Here is a 20,812-nt window from a genome sequence, read left to right as displayed (position 1 = left end):
TGGCTATACAGATATATGTTTTACAAGAGGCAGATATTTCTGCAGCTTTACAATGTGTAATTTGAGTTTTCAATTTAGTTCCATCTGCATTGCATCACTGTAGCATTAAGATGATACACTTGCTGCTTCTTCTTATGTTCTAAATTGATAGAAGATCTGGGTTACATTTTGTGAAGATGTTATTCTGTGATGCATCTTTAAACAATTTCTCAACACTGGCAGTTTTACATTCTGGTAGAGTTAAGTAGATACATTGTTCTAATCTTTTTTTGTTTTTGAAGAAAAGGAACAATTTTCACAGTCATGTTGCCAGGAATAACTTAGTCCCAATAGCTCATCACTAGACACAATCTCTTCTTCTAAGATAACAAATAGGATGCTCAAAAATGCTTGTGCATCTTCTTGAGTGTTTTGAGTGAAGTGTACAGACCCAGTGTATATATCTGCAAGATCTCTAATGCAAGATGCAAAATATGTTTTATCACTGCACAAGCGTTATAACTATGTAAAGAGTACAAAAGAGAACCATTTTTTTATCCTTTATCAGTTTAATTGCATGAACCTGAGGAGGTAAGGACAATAGTGCATTGAGAACTACATTGGCATAGCAGTGGACTCCAGAGAGGTTTGAGAACTGGTAACCAACAATTACATCAGTAGTTTTACAATTTTATTCTCCAATATTTCTTTTTTCTCTTTTTTTCTTATTTTTCTCAGGAACTTCTCTATGATCCTTTGAAATATTTTTTTCCTGTAAGATTCTAGGCTTTTCACAAACTGGGTACTGTCCTAAATGAGGAGCATACAAGCTTCTCAAACGATTATACTCTATCACAAGTGGAATCAGCATTTACTTTACTGACATCAAACTCTATCAGATACAAACCGGACAAAGTTCTAGCCTGTGACAATGCAACATATTACATATCTTCTTTGAATACAGTGCTACCAATATTAATAAATGCTTCATCTACTTAAACCTTGAGACTTATGTATTGTTAGAGCATATGCTAGAGATTTTGGAAACTGCTTTCTGCGAACATACAAGTCTTTTACAAGAAAGAAATGTGCAACAGACCTTGCTATCTGTTTTTCACCTTCGAGTTCATCAAAATTAATTTCTAGGTATTTAACCTCATTTCTGATTTTATACAAAATGAAATCAATTATTTTACCCATGGCTCCATTAGCTAATCTTTCATCAACATTTAAATTACGCTGCAAAATCACCCCACAGTTCTTACAAAGACGTAAACACTTTTCTAATCCTGCAGTTTTGGAAGCAACCTTCTCCAGAGAATTCAGTTTTGATTGTAGTTTTTCAGGCAATAGTATTGTCAGTGCCTGCTGTTCCTTGTTATCAACTGATGTCAGTTCGAGTATTTGTTCTTTCTCCATTTGTAGCAATTGTTCATTGAAAGAGGTACATCCTTAAAGAGTAGGCATTAGACATACAATGGATTTTTGTTGCTGTGCTGCACATTTTCTGGGAGAGAGTATGTTCTTTATAAGTCGAGTTTGCAAGCAATGTTTTCCTTCTTTTGACAGTATTCCTTCTCTAATATCATTCAGAATATTTCCATATTGCTATTTCAAATGCTTGACGCATGTTTCTAATTAGTTCTTTGTGTTGGAAATTCAAGCAAATGTTTACATTTCCTATGCTTCATATATAATTAAAAGTTTCTTCATGTAATTGTGTCTTAAACACAGGCTGTCCATTCACAGGGGTAAGTTGCAATAAATCCCCAAAGCAATTAAATGCTTTCCTCCAAAATGTACATCATACCCTTCTCCAATATCTATTCCATTCTCAAATGCACATAGACAAGCATTACGTTTGAGGCCATGCTCACCTCATCTATGATGAAAAGTTTAGGGGGCATATTTATGAGCCCCTATTTAGCCTGCACCAGGCATAATGTATGCAATGGGGGTGTTACCCCGTCAGGAAGCCCAGAAAAATGGGGCACAAGAAAAGTGGCACATCACATGATACACCGCTTTTCATAAATATGGCCCTTACTTTTTTTAGGTCTCTGGAAATTTCGTGACAAACTTCACTAGTTAACTTTTGGTATTCCAGTTTATTATTGTATTCAACAGGTAGCATAAGTAGACGATGCATTGTAATTCCTTTGATATTGTGCGCAGCTAATCTTATAGTGGCTGTTATTACCCATGACAAAATGGAGTCTGTAGTCTTCTATAGATAAGCAGTTAGAACTTGAATTAAAAAGTGTTTTCCTTTTCCAGCTTGTCAGTTGACATACAAAACAATTGGCTTGAAACTTGAACATTTACATTGATGGGTTTTATGGAGGAATCCATGCTCGATTTTTTCTTTGACTTCCATAAGGTTTTTTTTCTGCTCAACATTTACTTGTTCTACTAACTGTTACAAGTCAACATTTTCTTCTCTTGCTTGTTGGATTGCTGTTTCCACCTCATTCATTGCTATGGCGACTTCATTTTCAATTATTGGCTATCCGAGAGGATTTAAGAGGATCTTAACTGAGTGGTCCGGAACTCTGGCTGCTTTATGAACTATCATTTGCTATCTCAGTAGCAATTGTTTCCTCTTGTTTAATTTCTTCATGTTATATTTTCAGGTAGTTGGCAAATATTGGACACTGTGGTCTTCATTACGGCTTTGGCAGTCTTTTTCAAAGACCACTAAAGCCACTGTTGCCAACAGACTGCCAGTTCTGGCGGTCTGCTGACCGCCATATTTCGAGACATTGGAGGGCTTCCGCCCATTTATGGGTGGAAGCCCAACTCCATCGGTCTGGCCAATGAAGTTGACGAGGCGGGTGCATCGTCAGCACCACCACAGCAGCAAGACTCCACCTGTAACGAGCCGTAATATGGCTTGGCAGAGTTTTGCTGGCATGGTGGTGATGGTGGTGCAAAATGGTCAGGACCCATCCCCTCCCAGATGACCAGCTTGCCAGAAAAGGTAAGGTGATCATCTAAAAGGGGGTGGGGAGTGCATGTGTGTGGTGTGTGTGGGTATGTGCAAATATGGGTGCATGTGTGCAAGTTTGTGAGTGAGTGGAGAGCAAGTGTGCAAGTGTGCAAATGTGGAGGGGGAGTGTGTGAATGTATCCGTGCATGGACAGGTGGGGGTATGAATGATTGTGGATGGGGGTAGGTGGTTGGTGTTTGTGGGTCATGTGTGCATGTGCATGTGTTTGTGTATGTGTGAGTGAACGCGGAGAGCAGGTGAGTATATGTATGCGGTGCAGGGGGGTGGGGGAGGAAAGTTTGAATGTTTGCAGAGGGGGGTGTGTATGTGGCAGTGGGGGTGTGTGTATTTCAGTGTGAGTGCGGGTGTAGATGTGTATGTTTGGGGGCTGTTTGGAAGTGTATTGAGTGGTGGGGCTGTTTGTAAGTGTGTGGACAGGTGGGGGGTACATGGAGGTGTAGAGACATGTGTACCTGTGTACATGTGTGTGCTGGTGACAGGAATGGGGATTCCTGTTGCCAGGTGCATTACCATCAGGGTTTTCATGGTGGGGTGACCAGCACGGAAAGCCTGGCAGTCTGCAGCCCTGTAATCCGGCCGGCAGGCTGAGGCCTACTGCCGGGCTGGAGGTGCTCACCGCCAACCGCGTCAGTGCGACAGCACCGTCGGGCCAGGCAGCGTTGTGGAGGTTTTGATTCTGTCAAAACCCACAACTTGTAATGTAGTGGTCTTTACCGCTGGCTCCACAGTGGTAAGACGGCCACAGCGAGGGTGGCAGTCTGATGACCACCAGCCTTGTAATGAGGGCCTCAATGTTGTCTTTTACAGCATTGAAAGACTCTTCATAGCAGTCATATTGTCCAAGTAACTCTGCTTCAGAACGCCAAGGTTTGCATAGATGGAGAAGTGATAAGCAAAAAAAATATTTTTTCTCATTAGTTTGAGAAGTAAGTTTACTATGGTTTATTAAGTTACCTGTTGCATGCCAAATCAATCATCATAATCAACTACAGCATATTTGCTTTCATCTATGTTTTCCGACACATTGCTTCTGAACCTGTAGTGTTTCAGAATTTCATAAAGACATATTTTCGAGATGTGGACTTCTTTTTCGATAGTGGGTATCTAACATATTTGTTTTTACAATATCTGTACTCTCCAGATCAAACTCTGCTAAGTACTGAATTTCTGGGAAAGACTTTAATACTCTGTTTTGCATTGGCAAGGCCTAGACTTGCCCAAACAATTCCACCAGACCTTGAGAACCAAATAGATGAGCTCAACCTATCTGCACACTCATAAAACCCAGTTTCCCTGTGGGAAAGCTGTTTCAAGCTAAAACTATATAATTTCTTAGTAAGCCTCTTCCCTGCAGAAATCTCCTACCACATCTTGTTCATTTCTGTTTTCTCAGACTTTGTGATACACAATGTCACGTACCCAGAAATCCCAATAGAATTATCTGCTACAAACTGTATGTCCACGTTTGCATTACTCAACTTCAAAATGATTGGATTATAATAATGAATGTAATTTGAAGCCTCTGTTCTTCTTAAGTTACAAGTATTTTTTGGTGACTTTCACGTCAATGTATGTCTCACTACAGATAGAAAGCTGCTTACTCTTCCTTCTAAAATCACAGGTCGAGGGAATCTAGAAAGGAATCTTGTAAAAAATTTACATTTGCTTCTATATTTTTGTCAGCAGTACTTCACATAACTCTGAATTTGCTGCAAACCTTTTTCACCAGTATATTTTGGAATGATGCATGTCACGAACTGTTCAATGAAAGATAGGACAGACTCATCAGTGTTTTTCCAAATGTAAGTATATACTTGATCTATAACAACATCTGAATATGAGGAGCACCTCTTGCTTGGTACTCTTTACATCAAAATAAATAAGTTACTTCCCCAAGAGGAGGTTTTGACTTGTTGCAGATGAAAGACATCATATTGAAATCAATGGTTAAAGTATCTGCAAACATTAGTGGGATCCCAGGAACAGAGTTCTCCTTCTGTCTTCAGTTCCATGTCTTTAATATTTAAGTTTGCTTCTCTAAAAAAATGAAGCAGATCATCCCACTCATACTCAGCACAACTGAGTGTCATGAACCAAGTAGGTGCACCTAGGTTTCTTAACACACATTTCAGCTTATTGTGATGACAGTATCAATAGTCGTTGGGACCACGTTGATATACCATCAAATTAATCAAGCTATACTCCAACATTTCATCCTTTTCGTGAAATTTATCAACAAACTCCTTTGCAGAAAGGTTTTGAAGATTTAACCTTACGTTCAGTATATGGCTAACAGCTTATGAAAGTCCAAATAAGTCACTTTCCAACAGAAGATGAAATGTGTGTGTCTAAATCTAAGATCTTCAGAATATAATCTTGAGGTATTCAGATGCTGGTGTCTGTACAAGATGATCATCATAGTGCCATGTTCTGCAGTGGGAAACAGTTGTGGAAAACAGTGAACTTCTAAACTGTTTTCCCAAACACTCCAGGGAGCTCCTTGATTCATTTGAAAAAGGTCAATTGCATCACCAATAACTTCTTTAGAATGAAGGGGATGGATGTTGTAGGGTTCATAATTTTCTTCTGATCTTGATTGATCCAACATTTCTATTTCTATGTATTTTCTATGTTTCATCTTTTACATGTGTTATATTTTCAAGAATGTCTGTATTTTTGTAATAAATGTTGTTTACTAGTCGCTATAACATTGTTTTTTACGTTATTCACATTTACTAATTCTTGCCATATCTTTTTGTTCTTTGTAGGAACACCGTTTACTAAAATAATAAGTGCATCTTTAAAATATCCTTGTACCCCTATAGTTTCAGTACTCTTTTTGAAATCTAATGGCAAGTACACAACCCTTCCCTTAACACCTTTCTGAAGTTCTGTAGGAGGCGATTTACCTGTTTTCTGTTCCATACGAACAATAGTTTGGAAAAGATGTACACATTGTATAAGGCTTGATTCATAAACATTTAAATCTTGAAGCTCTTTCTAACTTGTTATGTACTGCTTTAGCTGACATTTTATTATCCTCTAATGTATCATAGCAGTACTAACAAATTATTTGCTTTAAGCCCAAATGTAGATTTTCCTAGTAATTTATGAAGGAAAGTCTTAATTTTATTAAAGACACGGAGGCGAGTATTATGCAGTTGTCTTTTCTTTATTTTTAATAGCAGCTCCAGTCAAGATTCACTACAACTCCCATAAGGCAAACCACCCGTAGCCAATGGGAGAACAACAGTAGTCCATAACAGTGCACCAATCACCGTCGTATCCACGGAATAATACCCATCTTGACTGAAAACAGCCCTCTTTTCTTGTGCGAAACTCAATAAGAAGTAAACAATGGAATTATAACCCAACAAACACAAAGCGCCAAACAAAGCGAGAAAACTTCTTGTAGATAAAATATAAGTCTCTGAAGAAAAACCGGCAGGTCTTGTCGACTCGTCGCTTGAGAATCCTTGAAAGGAAACATCAGGGAAGCCACCGCACCTGAACGATTTCTATGCAGAGGTTTGCTGTGTTGAAGTAGAAGCTAAAAGGGAGGGTAATAAAATCACAGAGTTAGAATTTATAGCGGCGGGATAATACTCGCCTCCGTGTCTTTAATAAAATTAAGACTTTCCTTCATAAATTACTAGGAATATCTACATTTTATAAGACCGGAGGCTCCTATTATGCAATTTTAAAGCAAATCAATCACATTAAATGAAGCATGCTGAATCGGTTTGCAATAAAACACTTTAAAAACATTATCATTAGACCAGTCAGCCGATCTGAGAATATCCTCTAAACGAGAACCAGCCCAAAAAGCTTTAGATGCCATGGCTCCCCTAGCTGAATGCGCACCAAAAGCAGAGGTATCAATACCAGCTAAAGACATAATCCAGCGAACCCAACGGGCCAAAGTAGGAGAGGATACAGGATTGTAAGGTTTCCTAAAAGAAATCAATAACTGAGTAGAAGAAGACTTTCTCAAATCGGCTGTCCGTTGTTCATAAACTTTTAAACATTGACCCACACAGAGCTTGGGATGATCAGGAAAAAAGGGATAAAAAACTGAAGAAAGGTTAGTTTTGGTACGTCTCACTACATTAAACAGAACTCCGGAGGGATTAAAATAGCGAGCAGTAACGTCGAGAGCTCTAACATCGGCTAACCGTTTAAAAGATACCAAACATAAAAGCATAGCTAGCTTAGCCGATAATTGCTTCAAAGATAACAAAGGATTGTCAGGCCAAGAGACAAACAACGTTAAAACTGTATTAACATCCCATAAACAACTGTATTTAGGTTTTGGCGGATTAGAAAATTTTACTCCCTTTAATAGACGACAAACCAGCGGATGTTCGCCAATAGGCTTCCCTTGAAAGTAATCATGAGTCGAAGAAATCGCAGATCTATATAAATTAATAGTACGAAAGGACTTACCTTTACTGGCTTCCGACGCCAGAAAATTGACCATCAAAGACACATCCGCTGTAATGGGATCAACTTGTCTTCCCAAACACCAGCAACACCAGAGAGACCAAGCTGATCTATAAGCCTTCTTTGTTCCAGGAGCTGTAGCCCGGTCAATGAAGGCTGCAGCTTCTGTCGAAATTGAAACGCTAGATCGAGATTCCCCGAAATTTTCCACGCCGATAAGATCAGGGACTCTTGAAGAATTAAACTGTGACGGAGGCCTTGATGATTGGTCAGGAGATCTGGAAAGGAGGGTATCAGAATCGGGGATTCGATTGACAGTTCCAGGAGGGAAGGGAACCACATCTGGGAGTGCCTATAAGGGACTATGAGGACTAGAGAAGCTTGCTGACGTCTGACTTGTGCCAGAACTCTGGGAATCAAGATAAAAGGAGGAAAGGCGTAATTGAGGGAAGACGACCAATCCTGAGTAAACGCATCGAAGGCTAGAGCTAGAGGGTCTGGAAGCCAACTGAAAAATCGTGGAAGTTGAGTGTTTAACCGTGAAGCAAAGAGATCTATGTGGAAGGGTCCCCACTTGTGTAGTAGGGCGTTGAACACCTGTAAGTTGAGCATCCAGTCGCTGGAGTCCCGAAAGAAACGGGAGTACCAGTCCGCTACCAAATTGAGATTGCCCGGAAAATATTCGGCTTGAACCGAGATTTTGTTTTGAAGACAGAACTCCCAAAACCCTTTCGCTAATTCCGCCAAAGGCCTGGATTTTGTGCCTCCTAACCGATTGATGTAACGCACTGCCGAAATGTTGTCCATTCTGAGCAGAACTGAACAAGAAATCCTGTCTCTTGCGAGGCTCCTGATTGCAAAGGAGCCTGCAAGCATCTCTAAACAGTTTATGTGCAATTTTGACTCCTCTAGAGACCATGAACCTCCAGTCGAGATTGCACCACACCGGGCTCCCCAACCCGTCAGACTTGCATCTGACTCTAATACAAGATCTGGGGCTGATGCAAAGATAGTTCTGCCGTTCCAGGTGTCTAAATGGTCTATCCACCACTGGAGTTCTGCCCGAGACTCCTGATCCAGAGCTATAACATCTGAATAAGCTAGGCCTTTTTGGATATGCCGAATCTTTAGTCTTTGTAATGCCCGATAATGCAGGGGACCCGGAAAAATCGCTTGAATTGAGGACGAAAGCCGACCCACGATTCTTGCTAAAGATCTGAGGGATAAAAAAGAACTGCGAAGAATTAGGAGAATTTCGGACTTTATGGATTTGATCTTTGATGATGGTAGAAGGAGAGTAGCTGATACGGAATCTACCAGAAAGCCTAGGAACTCGATTTGCTGAACTGGATCTAGAAAAGATTTCTCGTAATTTACAATAAAACCTAGATCTTCCAACAGAGCGCAAGCTAGACGCACTTGTGACAAAAGCAAATCGCGAGTCTGACTCATGATCAAAATGTCGTCCAAGTAAATCACCAGACGAATGCCTCGAGCTCTGAGGAAAGCCGCCACTGGCCTCATTAACTTTGTGAAGCACCATGGGGCGGAGGAAAGGCCGAAAGGAAGAGAGGTGAAACGAAAATACTGACCTGCCCAGTGGAAATGGAGAAACTTCTGCGAGACGGGATGAATGGGAACTGACAGATAAGCATCCCGAAGATCCAATCTTACCAACCAATCGCCCCGAAGAAGAGTATCTCTGAGATGAAGAATAGTCTCCATCTTGAAATGCCGATAAAGAACAAACTGGTTGAACTGTTTCAAATTGATGACTGGACGCATTTTCTTGTTCTTTTTCTGAACTAGAAAAACGGAACTGAGGAAACCTGAAGGATCTAGAGAACAAGGAACAATAGCTTGTTTTTGCAGCAGAGATTGAATCTCCAACTAAATTAAATCTGTCATTTGATCTGAAAACTGAGGAGGGGGAGGAAAAACCTCTTGAAAAGGTTCTGACAAGAGTTCTATAACATAACCTCGCACTGTGTTTAAAACCCAAGGATCCTTTGTGAGATCCTCCCATTTTGACAGACATAGAGCAATGCGGCCCCCCACCACAGGAGTAAAGGAAGACTGACTTACCGAGTTGAGTCGCACCTCTGGAGTTACGGCCTCCTTTTGCCCTGAAGCCCCTGCTTCTTTGGGGATAGAATTGAGGCCTGTAATCCTGATAGGTGTTCTGGCAGGGGCCGCGGGAACCTTGGTTGGCATAAGATCGGCCGGCAAAGCGGTTCCTACCTCTGCCGGCCCTGGTGAAAACCCGAGAAGCAAACATCTTTTTCAAAGATTGCTGCGCCTTATCCAACGAAGAAAAAGTGGTCACATACTTGCTTAACTGTTTAATGAAGGAATCACCAAACAGTAATCCTTCTGCTTTCACCCCCGGATCCGAACCGGCTAAATTAACCAACTTTGGGTCCAACTTGAGCAAGAGTCCTTTCCTCCGTTCGTGGGTAATGGAGGAATTAGCATTTCCTAACAAACAAACAGCTCGCTGTGCCCATAAGGAGAGCTCTTCAGGGTCAATTTCGACTTGCTCCAACCGAGCTGCCTCCGCTATATCAAATATACGAGTCAAGGGACCCACAATGTCCAAAAGCTTATCCTGACATGTGGACCAGGCTTTATCCACCTCTTTACGGGGATCTTTGCCGTATCTGGTAAAGAAAGTCAGGAGCGAAGAGTCAATCGCTGGAGTCGCCGTTATCTTAGAAGACAGAGCCGGGCGGGGACATTCCGATTTTAACTTCGGCCGGACCTGTTTATCCAAGGGAGTACGAAGTCTGGCAATGACATAATTCGCCACATGTTCTGAGGGGAGCCACTCTGTGGAATTCGGATGTTGTATATCTCCCGGATCAAACATAGGTACCCCTTCAGAATCCAGAATGGCTGAGGACTCCGAAACATATTTGGGTTTTTTGAGAGGAGGAGGGAAGAACAACTCTCCAACATCCTCATCCGGACTACCCTCATCCGACTCCGGAGCGTTTACTTCATCATCTGTGTCCAAAATCTTTGTTATTCTAATAGGAGATGAAATGTGTTTGGATTTAACCATGCATTTTCTCATAGACTTAGCTATTAACCCCTCCTTATTAGGAGGCCCATGAGGAACCACGTCCTCCGCCATGTGTGAAACACTGTCACTTCCAGTTAGCGTCTCTTTTTTATTTTTTGAGGAGAGTGGACGCTTTCTGCTTTCCCCCGCAGAATGGGCCAGCATGGTTTTGGACACAATATTAACCACCGAATTTTCCAAATTTTTTGACAGTTTTTGCCAAGAGGTAGCCATAGCCTGATCCACAGAAGACTGAATAAAATCATTTAAGTGTTCCTTTAAAACATCTTCCTCCTCCTCATGAGTTAACTGAGGCTGAGAACTATCCATAGTAACAAAGTAAAACACAATCCTCTTTCAAGCAAGCCAGGTAAGGGTTAAACCTCTCTCACAGAGAGGAAAGGAGGTATCCGGCCCCGCCCACGGGCGGAGTTAACTGAAGAGAGACCGAGCCGGGAAGAAATTGACACCAAAGCCGGTGAGCCTGCTCCAGCAAGCGTCTGCAGAGCCACAGGAGCAGCGCCGAGGTAAGCGATCAGTTTCTTCAACGCGTGTCGGCTGAAAAATGCAAACGCGTGCTGAAGAAACTCAAACGGTCACAGAGACCGTTACCGGCCGCGCGCGAGCCAGAAAAATGAATAGAAAGCACTTGCGGCTGAAAAGCCGATCGAACAATCCCCTTAAACAAACAAAAGTCAAAACTTTAATGCTAAACACATACAAACGACGCGCCCACTTTTAAATTGAGGAGGAAACGAAATAATACTTATCTTGACTGAGGAGCAGCAAGAAAAGAGGGCTGTTTTCAGTCAAGATGGGTATTATTCCGTGGATACGACGGTGATTGGTGCACTGTTATGGACTACTGTTGTTCTCCCATTGGCTACTGGTGGTTTGCCTTATGGGAGTTGTAGTGAATCTTGACTGGAGGTGCTATTAAAAATAAAGAAAAGACAACTGCATAATAGGAGCCTCCGGTCTTGTTATAAAATTTAAGTGTTGCTCTACAAACAGATACGAAGCAAAACCTACTCACTTATCTCAGCTTTCCTTTTTAGTTTTTGAGTATAGATCAATTTTACAAGTTTGACTTTTGTAGTTAGTATGTTGACAATATATACAAATATAGTCTGGCCTCTCAGAAGAAGCTGTGGTTAACTTCCTAACTTCTTCTGTAAAGTTATCAACATTAATTACTGTGTCCTGTTCGTCTACACCTGCACAGTGATACTCCTTATTTTCCCTACTCTTTTGTTCAGGACCGAAGAATTGAAACTGAACATTATCACAAACCTTATCTACCTCTGCTAAAGAACTCTATTAATTTCTGCTAAAGATAGGGCTGGTGTTTTCACTTAATAAAGCCTCCTAACAAAAGTGTGCGTTCTCGAGTGACGTACAGCTCACATTCTAAAACGATGAAATGTGCTTTGGCACACTTTGTATTTGTGTACTTTCTTACTTTGCATCGATCTAGTCCTTGCAATATAGCTATTTTATTTTTCAGAGTTTTGCAGGGAAATATATGAAGGAACATTGTCAGTAAATCACTTGATTTCTGCCATACACTACAAATACTGCTACAGTTACCTTTGTACATAGATGCGTATCAATGCTTTCCCCATACCTCTCCAGCTATTTCTTCTTCAATATTTCTATTTACCATCTCCTCTTTTGCAATGGGAGCACCTTCCTTCATCTCATGACATCGCCAAGATGTTTTAACTGCATGCACTAATGTGTTCTCTTGGTCATAACTTTCTTCAGTAAAGAAAGGCTCAGTACTGTAAGTATGCTTCCATTCGCCACTAAACATTTTGCAGAAGTTACTTTTATTTACAAGTCTTTTTCTTTGGCTTCTTTTTGTCATAGACAATACTATTTTATCCAGGCCTAATCCACTACAACTTCAACACCTTCCTTTTGTTTCATTACTCCTCTTCTCCTTTTATACTGTTTCATAGTTTTCATAAGATTCTGAATTTCTCTACTGTGGAATGTTCTACTTCTAATCTCCATAAACTGCTCTGTGTTCTTCATAAGTTATCTTCTGTATTGTTCCTCTTTTTACTCTTAATGGCATGTACATTATGTCCTTTCATAGCTGCTTTAAAACTTTAATTTTTCTTTACTTGATTATGCCTACTTAGCCTCACTTAGCAGTTTTCACACACAATTTTAAGAAATGTCTTTCTTTTCTTACCAACAGCTTTTTTTCTTTCACTAGATTGTGTACATTTTTTTCTTGTTTTGTTTCTGATTTGTAAGGAGATAAGAATGTTTCTTCTCTTTCTTTCTTCTTTGACCTTTTGTGAGCATTCTTCTTTTCTTCTTTTAGGTATTAGTAGATATCTACAAACAGAAAACAAATAATTATACCTCCATTAGTTAAAAAGTAAAAGGACAGTTTAACAATTGTGAAAAGATTTTCTAGGGTCAAGTTAAGCAGATGTTTAAAATTACACAGTTACTCTCAGCAGTAGAAGGTCGTACCCATGTTTAAAGCACTACTTTTCTGAATGGGACACTAACTTATCTCACCAGTTGCCTACATACGTGAGTGAGTGTATCAGTTAGCAACTGGTTCTGATACTACAGTATGCACAGCTGCTCTTTGGATGTGTACATGAAAGTAAGCGTGTCTCTTTCAGTGTCTGAGTGCATGTCTGAGTGCCTCTATCCTCTTATAAGTAGGTAGATGAATTGAAGTATGAGTGCAACTCTAAATATATAACTGGGCAAAGGAGTCTGCCAGTGCACATTTAATTTAGTGAGACTCTCAAGGACATGTCTCACCTTTTAATCACATAGCACCATGGCTCAGTTGCTGTTTGGATGTGTCCATGAATGGGTACTATGTCTCTTTTGGTGTCTGTTTGTGGGTCTGACTGTTTTACTTGTTATAAATAGGTACATGAGTTGGAGTATGACTGAGACCTTGCATATATAATTAGGCAGAAGAGTCTGCCAGTACAATTCTAAGACAGTGAAAGTGTCAAGGACATGTCCCACCTTGTAATCACATAGCAGCATAGCTCATAGCCTACCTACAGCCTAGGTGAAGGGTGAGTTTTCTGCAGTAACAGATCAGTTTAAGACTTTTCAAGCAGGTTTTCTGCTGCCAAGTTGAGTTGACATTTGAAACTATACACTCAGGCTGAGCAGAAGTAAGCCTGACCCATGTTTAAAGGACTACTTTTCTGGATTGGACACTAGCTTGTCTGAGCAATTGCCAGCATATGTGAGTGTATCAGATAGCAAGTGGTCCTGAGACTGTAGCGTGCACAGCTGCTGTTTGCATGTTTGCATGAATGTATGAGCGGCTCTTTCAGTGTCTGGCTTCATGTCTGAATGCTTCCATCATTTTAGTAGATACTTGAGTTGCAGTATGAGTGGAATACTGCATACGTAATTGGGCATAGGGAACTGGTATTGCACATCTAAGTCAATGAAACTCTCAAAGGCATTTCTCACCTTTTAATCAGAAAGAACCATGATCCATAGCACACCTACAGCCTAGCTGAGGGGTCAATTGTCTGTAGTAAGAGATCAGTTTAAAACCTTTTAAGCACATTTGTCTACTGCCAACTCAAACTCACATGTAAAAACAAACAGACAGGCTTATCAGTAGTAGTCCTTACACATGTGTAAAGCACACATAACTACACTGTGTCTAAAAGGTATCTAGTACATAGTTGAGAACGTTCACATTTAAATTTGTGATATAGTGTTGCAGTCTACTATTTTTACTGCACACTCTGGTATTTGGAGCATTAATTTACAATGAAATACTACAAGTGGCAACATTTAAACAAAAATCTTTCTCTACATAAACATATCATGCTTATGTCTGTAATATAAGAACAAACACAAAAGCATGAAATAGTATTGCGCTCTGGTATTGCCACTATGAATTCTGTGAGTTGTAGTATTGATTTGCAATGGAACAAACAAGTCCGCAGCTGCCAAGATTTAAACAATAACTCTAAGTGTATTTGCAATTCAAATAGAACAGTACCAGCTCCCCTTGCTGTCTGGTCGCCTTTCTTTCCTGCCATCTCTGCCAACTCTGCTGTGAGTTGGTTGCAGGTTGCAACTCTGTCTGCTCCCCCTCCTTTCTCTTTTTCCCTCTTTTGCCTCCTGGTGCTGCACATTCGCCCCCCCTGCCTTCCTGCCAATTTTTTCCTTTTTTCTGCCCACCCTCTACCCACTGCACCCCTCCAACCCTAGGATCTTCTTAATGTCATTTGCAGTGCAACCCCACTAAGCAAGTCTTAGTACCAGCTCCCCTTGCAGTCTGGTCACCTCCCTTCCCTGTCCTCTCTGCCAACTCTGCTGTGAGTTGGTTGCAGGGTACAGCTGGGTCTACTCACCCCCTTTCTCTTTTGCCCTGTTGTGCCCCCTGCGTGCGGTATGTTCACACCACTCTCTTTTTCCCTGTTGTGCCCCCTGCGTGCTGTGCGTTGGGCCCCCGCTGTCTTGCTGCTGTTTTTTCTGCTTTTTTAATGGCCGCCCACCTCCCACTATGCCCCTCCAACCCCAGGACCTACTTAATGGCAGTTGCAGCGTGATACCACTGAGTAGATTCTAGAACCAGCTCCCATCGCTGTCTGGCCACCTCCCTTCCATCTCTGCCTACTCTGCTGTGAGTTGGTTGCATGTTGCAGGTGGGTTTGCTCACCTGCCTTTGTCTTTTTCCCTGTGGTGCCCCCTGTGTGCTGTGTGTTTGGCCCCACCCCTGCTGCGTTCTCATCATGTTTTTTCCTGCTTTTTTTCTATCCACCCTCATCCCACTTTACCCTTCCCACCCAGGACCTAATTGATGGCAGTCGCTCACAGTAGGCATGCCGCTGGCTTATCAAAAGCAAGCCTGTCTGCACCCATCTGTGCCTGGACCGTGCACAGCACCAGGAACCCTGGCTGTCCCACCAAGATGTGAAACAACCTCCCTCCTCCACCTGCGTACCACTCACACCATCCTCAACTTCAGGAGGGAGCTCAAGACATGGTTCTTTGATGAGAGGTTACAGCAACAACTCACAGAGATAGTATACCCCCTAGGGTGAGAAGCCATGCTTTACAAACACCTAATGATAGATTGAGGGGCTGGTTTACATATATAACAAAAGTCAAACAACAACTCACACTTCCCTATATTTCACAGAAATTCTTCCAAACCTGAGATATACATATACTTTGTAAAATGCAATTTGTTTTTCAATTTAATTTGATTGAAATACCTGGAAATTAAGTTAGTTGGTCAAATTGTTTCTTTTGATGCTCTTAATAGATACTTTTAATTCTCTCACAAAATGTAAAAACCCAGCATAATAATGGTACACCACTCTTACACTAAACAAACCATTAATGGCAACCTTTTCAACTTTGCACTCTCTGAAACTGATAAGGTCAGCGAATCAAAACATAGAATCACCAAAAAATGAAATGATAGCCAACTTTTCAAACACTCACCCCCTGTCACAGATCTGGGTTTAATCTATTGTTATTTTTCTTACCACATCATCCTAATTTGGACCCAGCCATATGCAAATCATTCTTGACCCTGCTACCCATGGGAACAGGCCAGCACAAACTCGCAAGCCAGGTCCTCCCTGGACCAGAAAAAAGCATCCTAAGACCAGTTTTGTGTTATCATCCCTTATTAGTCAGGCTAGCTTGAATCCAGTGGAGCAGCGAGCAAGGGACCCTCGCCTGGGCATACCCTTGCCACTTAGGGCATACGTAGCAACAAGCAAATCGAAACATGCCTTCCATTTTTATCTTTCTTTATTGTGCTTGTGAATGGCTATTCTTTCGTAATCCATTCTTTACTTCTGTGAAGAACTCAAAATAGAAATCTATTTTTGAATATTAGTGAATTCTTTGCGACCTTCAGTGAGGCCTCTGTGTACTTTATGATGAATTCAGAAATATTTTCAGGGGGCTAAAAACATACCTACCTTACGTTTTTTACAGGTATATTACATTTAAATACAACTTCTCATTAATAAAATACATAATCATTCTAGTTTAAAAACTGAAAAGACATCTAATTTCAGTTAAATATAGTTCTATCTCTTTAGCAGCCTTCCCCCAACACTCCTTTGGCAGGGTTTTCATGGCAACCTAGCAGAAACACCAGGTCAAAAGTGTAGTTTGTGTTTTTGCAAACTGCAAATTAGAATGCAACTGAAATTCAGCAGGCTTGATTCTTTGCAAATGTAACCATATTCAAGAGTACATTTTTTATTTAAAGCACAGCCAATCAGAGATGTACTTTCCTACCTTAAAAAATCAAAACCTAATTTTAAGTATCTGCATATTAAAACTGTCCAATGGAATGTATCCTTTTTTTCAAACAACTGCTACCCTCCATTTTAATTGTCTTTCACTGTTGGAATATCTCACTCTTGTGCAGCCTTCTCATGTGAGGTATTCCTTCTTGCCTTCACAATGCTCAGAGTGTGGATTGTAAGACACAGCTTTGTGTTTTGGGCAAGTGAGTATGCTACAAATAGTGGAATTGACAGGGACTTGTGTTTGTCAAATGTGGAGAAAAGATGGTTTGGTTAGAGAGGTTTAAAGTTGGAACAATTGCAGCCTGTGATAAAAAGCATTAGAGATTACCAGCCCCCTCAATTCATAATTGCACACTGTGATGGTAATGACCTGGGCACATTTTCTGGGGTAGGACTGGAAGTCCTAATGAAGGATGCCTTTGCCCAATTGATGGCTCTTTTTCCCCTCACTGCCTTCGTATTCTCCTACATATGCTAAAGGCAGAAATGGAAATGGTAAGTAAAAGGACCTAGGCACTCTATAGCAATAAACTAACCATTACATTTTTAGAAATACACAATCCAACAATACATAATAGATAAAAAACAAAATAGATAAAAAAACAATGATCCAGTAAACACAGTCAATCCGTCTTTAATATGGCGAAAGGCAGCATAAGGAATCCATCATTCAAAATAAAGGGAAAAGAACTACAGCCACGAAGAACAGCCAACACGTGTTTCGTCGTGGGGAGTATACTCCCTTTGACTTTTTCAAGGCTATAAAACATAACAAAAAGCGACATTTACACATTGGAAACAAAATAATTGCAAGAGAGAACATCCATGTATATTGTAAAGACAACTGAAAATAGGTATCTCCCAAATCTCAATATTAACCAAAAGTTTGTATCAATAACAGTTATATATAGACCACTTTATAATTATATGTTTCATATATGTACAAATTGATAATTAAACCATCACATCCGAAAAGTGAAAGTGATCAACCACAACACAAAAGTGCGAATGACTACAAAATGGTGAATATCCATGAGTAATTATCAGTGTTACCAAGTGGCTATAACCACCAACCAAACAGTGTGTTTGTCCCCATATCATCACTTAAAATTATCCAAATCCAAGAAAACATACCTCACTGACACTCTCAAAAATGATTCAAATACACCAACCACTAAGCGTTTAGAAGAACACTGTTGTGCAGAAAAAATGTAATTAGTGCCAAAATTACAATGTTAGAAGTTAATCAAAAACAAAATAGAATTATATGTACACCACCAAAACCCAAAGTGCAATACACTCGAATCACCTACCCGTACGTCGCAATCTACTGTAATCAAAGCATATAGCCCGCGAATATATTCAAAGCCTGAAATAATCAAATATAGCACTAAAACCACCGCCACTTCAGACAAAAAGGGTTTAATTACAATAATAATGCCCCTCTCAAACTCACCCAAATAAATTTCTCAAAGACCAGGAGTCCGAATATTCGGTTCCACGTTTACCCGATAAGCGTTTACCACTGCCGCCATTAGTAAACGCTATTAGAGCATGCCGGTACGCGCGTGTCAATCACAGCGCGACCGCAGATCAAACAGCACTACTGCTGACCTCCGGCGGTGCACGGGCGCCATCTTAGAGTAAGACGCCTATATGTTAACTAATGTTATAATGCGTTCACCACACTAACATTAGACAGCATATTGTCCCTGTATAACAAAGCAAAGCTCTTATTAGTGTAAGGTACTATGAACGAACAACAATTAACCCTGAAATTTAGACAAAGCAGTAACAATAATTGAAATACGTAATTTTATAATAACAGAAAGTAGCTAATCAGAAAGGCTGTAGCCATCCTTTTGTAGTCAAACGCACGTCCGCGCCATAGTGCCCACCTCACAGTTCAGGATGTGAGGTATTACAATCTAATTGACTACATAATAAAGAAAATCATAAAGTTTAAAACAAAGACATGTTGGGAATAGCATCTTATACAAATATAAATAAAGTACTAGATATCATAAAGATGTATTATTGTATACTGCAAATATTTGAAAGTATTATTCATATTCCACAGTTCAATAATTAATAATACAACACAACAATTTTTATTTTTCATTAGGTGCCTAATCCAAGAAATACTCCATTTCGTAGTTCGAATTAAGTCCTGTTTCCACAGCTCTAAGTTTAAGAATCCATAGGCATTCCCTCTTTCTTAGTTGTAACTCTCTATTTCCACCACGAGAGTTTGCATATACCAAATCAAAACCAAAGAATTCAAAGTTCTGTACATTAGTCTGTCTAGAACACTGACTCATGTGTGTAACAATGGGATAGCGTTCATCAAGGTATTTCAAAACCCTATAATGCTCACTGATTCTCACTTTCAGGGGTCTAATTGTACTACCAATATAGTATAGACCACATTTGCAAATAATCATGTAAATCACGAAACAACTATCACATGTTATGTGGGTGTTGATATGAAATTTCTCACCCGTCATACTCTCAAAAGATGAGATCCCCGATCTACTCAACCTGCACATTCCACATCGACCACACTTAAAGAAACCCTTGCTGTGAATTGAGAGCCAATTCTCCTGTTGCAATTTTGTAGGATAGCTCGGACACAAAATATTTTTAAGGGTTCTACCCCTACGGTAAGTGAACATTGGTGATTCAGATAGTAAACCCTTCAGAGTTATATCAGCCCGTAATATAAGCCAATATTTCTTCATACTGTTACGCAGGGCTGATGAAGCCGGAGTGTAATCGACTATACATCTTATTTTGTTATCAGATACTTTATCCCTGTTTCTCAAAGTGTCAGTCCGGGATAAACGACCGACTCTATTGCGTGCTTTGGTCACAGTATCTGTAGGGTAACCCCGAAGCTCAAATCTAGAAGTCATATCTTGAATGGTATTGATAAAGTCGCTATCAATGCTGCAATTCCTTCTGGCACGTACCATTTCACCATAAGGAATGGAATGAATTTGGTGTTTCGGATGTGCACTGCTGGCGTGCAGAATGGAATTGCAGGCTGTACTCTTTCTAAACAAACGACTTTCAATCTTCTTGTTGCAGATGAAAAGTTCAACATCCAAAAAGGATATACAAGTTTCACTATAATCCCATGTGAACCTTATATTAAAATGGTTCGAGTTTAGAAAATTCACAAACTCATTCAATTGGATGAGGTCCCCTGTCCATATCATGAGACAGTCATCAATATATCGACCCCAAAAAAGTATACTAGAGTTCCAGGTCTTTGCTTCAGGCCCCCATATCCATTTATGATCGAGGTAACCCATAAAAAGATTCGCATAAGCTGGTGAGAAGCGGGATCCCATTGCAACACCCCTTTTTTGTCGAAACCATTCACTCTTAAAGAGAAAAAAATTGTTATCCAGAATTAACCTAATCATATCTAAGATCATCGTAGTGTGTTCGTATAGGCTAGCTGATTGGTTATGTAAAAAATAACGTAACGCTATCATGCCTAAATCGTGCTCAATACTAGTGTACAGTGAAGTCACATCCAAAGTTACTAACTTCATGCCCTGTTCCCAAGCAATATCACCAAGTATACCTAAGATGTGTTTGGTATCCTTTATATAGGAAGGAAGATTGGTGACAAAAGGCTGTAGAAAAATATCTACATACTCTGATAATTTTTCAGTCGGGCCACCCATTCCAGATACAATGGGTCTGCCAGGAGTCGAGCGAGAGTCTTTGTGAATTTTAGGCAGCGTGTAAAGACAAGGATATCTGGGTCTGAAAACCCGTAAGTACATATATTCATCCTCCTTAAGCAATCTTTGATCAAGACAAAGTTTCAAGAATTTATTAATTTTATTAGAGAGAGCAGGTATAGGGTTAATCTCAATCTGCTCATAGCATTCAGAATCACTAAGCTGTCTAATGATTTCCGATTCATAATCTGCAATATTCATGACCACAATATTGCCGCCCTTATCGGCCTCCCTAATTATAATATCCTTATTGGTGCGT

General features: G+C 40.2%; 1 long non-coding RNA gene across 1 annotated transcript in view; it reads right to left on the bottom strand.

The window, feature by feature from the left end:
- Positions 1-6,183: 6,183 nt before the first annotated feature.
- The window catches only part of LOC138288600 (uncharacterized), a 104,000-nt gene continuing 89,371 nt past the window's right edge, over positions 6,184-20,812 (bottom strand). The window contains exons 2-3 of the long non-coding RNA XR_011202482.1: positions 12,700-12,848; positions 6,184-6,539 (exon numbers count right to left, since the gene is read on the bottom strand). This is a non-coding gene — a long non-coding RNA (uncharacterized lncRNA). The remainder of the gene's footprint in view (positions 6,540-12,699; positions 12,849-20,812) is intronic.

This window comes from Pleurodeles waltl, chromosome 4_1 (assembly GCF_031143425.1).
Source record: "Pleurodeles waltl isolate 20211129_DDA chromosome 4_1, aPleWal1.hap1.20221129, whole genome shotgun sequence".
NCBI lineage: Eukaryota > Metazoa > Chordata > Amphibia > Caudata > Salamandridae > Pleurodeles > Pleurodeles waltl.
The sequence above is the reverse complement of the archived record's forward strand: the minus strand, read 5'-3'. Positions and strand labels throughout refer to the sequence as shown.